This window comes from Anomaloglossus baeobatrachus, chromosome 12 (genome assembly GCF_048569485.1).
Source record: "Anomaloglossus baeobatrachus isolate aAnoBae1 chromosome 12, aAnoBae1.hap1, whole genome shotgun sequence".
NCBI lineage: Eukaryota > Metazoa > Chordata > Amphibia > Anura > Aromobatidae > Anomaloglossus > Anomaloglossus baeobatrachus.
In genome coordinates this window covers 63,359,766-63,364,041 of record NC_134364.1, presented here as the reverse complement: position 1 = coordinate 63,364,041, position 4,276 = coordinate 63,359,766, and the positions used below count along the sequence as shown (strand labels likewise).

Below are 4,276 nucleotides of genomic sequence, written 5' to 3'. Positions count from 1 at the left end.
TAAAGACTTTTTTATACTATACTACTATTATTGTACTGTTAAATACATTATTTTATATTATACTATTATTATTATTATTATTATTAACACTAGAACTACTGAGGTAGTCATTTTGACTACTTTGCACCATGTATTTCTATATAGGTGTCACGAGTCCAGTAGTTCTAGTGTTAAAGGGGTAATACTACAGTAGTGATCACAGCAATTGTCATATTCTTTCCCCTCACTCCTTCTCCCATCCGTCCCTTGCTTATACAGAGAGCTTCATTAAGGTACCCATACCCATTACAGTAGATGAAATTGATAAAAATGCCTACTTCAACATAAAAAAATTGGTTAAAAGAACTGAAGTCCTCAGTGGTTGATACCTTTTAATGGCTAACTGAAAAGATGGTAATAATTGCAAGCTTTCGAGACTACTCGGGTCTCTTCATCAGGCATGGTATAACACAAAATCTGAAGAGTCACATATTTATACACAACAGGACATAGAATAGTGCAGTAAAAAAACCAAAAAAACCAAGTTATATGAAACAGAACTATCACTATTTTTTTACTGCCCCATTCTATGTCATGTTGTGTATAAATATGTGACTCTTCAGATTTTGTGTTATACTGAGCCTGATGAAGAGACCTGAGTAGTCTCGAAAGCTGCTATTATTACCATCTTTTCAGTTAGCCATTAAAAAGGTATCAACCACTGAGGACTTCAGTTCTTTTAACCAATTTTTTATCTCTACTGGCTAACATGGTACAAAGATATATTTTACCTGTACTTCAATATATGGACACTCTCCTAAAGGAAGATATGTGGGAAACAAAGCATCAGGCATGCTGGAATTTAATATGCCCCATCATTTGTTGCTGTGGAAAATATCACAATTCCGGCAGCAGCTTATGCCCTATTCTTATAAATACAGGAGGAATAGATAGCGGCTAAAACGCGATGGGATGAATGGTAACTAATAGTATGGGCAGCTTAAGGAGCATTACGGTATATTCCTATATGTTGTACTTTGGAAGGATTTTACTCTCAAATTATCTCTCTAGGAGGAAAATGCAGCTCTTCATGAAGGCAACACACAGAAAGCCCAGTGTCTTTATAATGGAACTGGAAAGCCGAATTCAGATGTGCGTAAAACATGGTAGTGTCTGGACCAGCAGCTCCGGTCCTGACCCAAACTCCACAGCCTCACATTTGCCTAGGGGCTCTTGATCCGAATCTTTCCTTGGTCTCCTGACCTGAAATCATGTTTCACTGACCTCTGAATTCGGGCTTAGGCTCAATTAGACATCCGTTTTTTTCTTGTACAAGTTCTGAACCTTGTACCTATGAAAATATATAAGGCTGTTCACATGTCCATGATTTTTTGCAGACCAAGTAATTTCAGAGACGTGTCGGATATTGATCCAAGTATGAGATAAAAATCAGAAATGGAAGTTTATGGGTCCTTTAAAGCACCACTCCAGCGTTCTTTTTTCTTCCAGTGCTGGAGTAGTGCTTCCAATTCTAAGGTCCCTGCCCCTACCCTCATACTTACCCGCCGCTGTTTTTTAATATAATTGAGCTGAGCAACTAACTATTGCAATTCACGGCATCACCCTTTTGGGTTACCTGCTGCTGTCTTCGCCATCTATCAACACAGTGTTTCATGGAGCTCACTTTTCAATGTAAGTCTATGAGAGCCTCGTGCTCACCTGGTTCTGGCTCTCATAGACTTGCATTGAGCGCTTGTGATGTAACTTCGAACTTATGCCTGTAATTTCTGACTGGCAAGAAGATGGCGCCAAGGGACCAGAGCGGTATCAGGAAAAGCTGAAGATGGTGGATGGTTAGTGTAAAGGGTACTTTACACGCTGCAACATCGCTAACGATTTATTGTCGGGGTCACGGTGTTTGTGACGCACATCCGGCGTTGTTAGCGACATCGCAGCGTGTGACACATACAAGCGACCTAAAACGATCGCAAAAGTGGTAAAAATCGTTGGTTTTGGAGAGGTCATTTAAACACCAAATATTGTTGTTTGGGCACTAGCGATGTTGTTCCTCGTTCCTGCGGCATCACACATCGCTGTGTGTGAAACCGCAGGAGCGACGAACATCTCCTTACCTCCGTCCACAGGCAATGAGGAAGAAAGGAGGTGGGCGGGATGTTCTGGCCGCTCATCTCTGCTCCTACTCTGCTATTGGACGGCTGCCGTGTGACGTCGCACAAATCGCCCCCTTAGAAAGGAGGCGGTTCGTCGGCAACAGTGACGTCACAAGGAAGGTAAGTCCGTGTGACGGGTGTAAGCGATGTTGTGCGCCACGGGCAGCTATTTGCCCGTGATGCACAACCGACGGGGGCGGGTATGCTCGATAGCGATATCGGTACCGATATCTCAGCGTGTAAAGTACCCATAAGACTATGATCAGGGACATTAAATTAAAAGCACCACTCCAGCACTAAAAATAGAATAAAATGCTGGAGTGGTGTTTTGTAAAATAGGACTGCAATTGGATGCCCTTCATGTGCTGTACGATTTTTATGAACTGGTTGAAAAGAGAAGCTGGAAAATTTGAGAGAAACTAATGAAACTCATACCAAATTCTGATGACAATTTGCTGAAACTCAGATCGAAAACACTAATGAAATTCGGACCGTTTTTCTCTTGTGAAAAAAGGACATCTGAATGAGCCTTAAGGCTGCAGTAAGTCCCTGTGTTTCACTATGTGCACTAAGCCTTAAGGCCGCTTTACACGCAGAGACATCGCTAAAGCAATGTCGTTGGGATCATGGAATTTGTGACGCACATCCAGCAAAAATACTCACCTTATTGTTGCTCGTTGACACGGTGCCCCATTCCCAAATATCGTTGCTGCTGCAGGTACGATGTTGTTCGTCGTTCCTGCGGCAGCACACATCGCTGTGTGACACAGCAGGAACGAGGAACCTCACCTTACCTGCGGCCGCCCGCAATGAGGAAGGAAGGAGGTGGGTGGGATGTTCGTCCCGCTCATCTCCGCCCCTCTGCTTCGATTGGGCAGCCGCTTAGCGACGTCGCTGTGACGCCGAACGAACCGTACCCTTAGAAAGGAGGCGGTTCGCCGGTCACAGCAACATCGCCAGCGATTTGCCCCTGACGCACAACTGATGGGAGTGGGCACGCACGCTAGCGATCTCGCTAGCGAGCTCGCAGCGCGTAAAGTGGCCTTTAGGTCTAAACAAAAACATCAATGTGTGTACGTGGTAAAGAAATTGCTCTAGGGTGTGCACTTCTGGAAATGAGACTAATTACCGTATATTGCAGCATTATATATACATGAATAATCAAAATATTCCGTATAAAATCACCATTAAATATCAAAAAGCCTTTAAAAAAGAAACCATAAAGGATTCAAAATAAAGGGGATGGTGACCACTTTATGATAAAATAGTATTTTTATTCAATTCATTAAAAATAACATATATTAAATATTCATAGAAAATACAAGACTGGATCAAATTCCCAAAAATATTAGCAGCGGTTTATCAGGTTATAAAGTGCTTAATGCGTCTCGTGACCGGCGGCCGGAAGTCACATGAAGTGAAGGTTGTCATGTGATATCGTATTTTTCGGACTATAAGACGCACCGGACTATAAGACGCACCCTGGTTTTAGAGGAGGAAAATGGGAAAATAAAACTTTAAGCAAAAAATGTGGTCATGACACACTTATGGGGCGAGGATCTGCTGCTGACACTGTTATGGGGGTAATGTCCCCAAATTCTCTACTAAGGTACCCCATCCTGGTAATGATCCTCCTGCCTTGTATATGATCCTGCTATAAACCCCCATCCAGCCTGTTCACATACCCCCCCCCATCCAGCCTGTTCACATACCCCCCCCCATCCAGCCTGTTCACATACCCCCCCCCCATCCAGCCTGTTCACATACCCCCCCCCCCATCCAGCCTGTTCACATACCCCCCCCCCATCCAGCCTGTTCACATACCCCCCCCCATCCAGCCTGTTCACATACCCCCCCCCATCCAGCCTGTTCACATACCCCCCCCATCCAGCCTGTTCACATACCCCCCCCATCCAGCCTGTTCACATACCCCCCCCATCCAGCCTGTTCACATACCCCCCCCATCCAGCCTGTTCACATACCCCCCCCATCCAGCCTGTTCACATACCCCCCCCATCCAGCCTGTTCACATACCCCCCCCATCCAGCCTGTTCACATACCCCCCCCATCCAGCCTGTTCACATACCCCCCCCATCCAGCCTGTTCACATACCCCCCCCATCCAGC

At 44.8% G+C, this 4,276-nt stretch overlaps 1 protein-coding gene across 1 annotated transcript in view; it reads right to left on the bottom strand.

The window, feature by feature from the left end:
• LOC142258546 (uncharacterized) overlaps positions 1–4,276 on the bottom strand; it is a 77,725-nt gene that overhangs the window by 3,686 nt on the left and 69,763 nt on the right. The gene's annotated exons all lie outside the window — the stretch shown is intronic.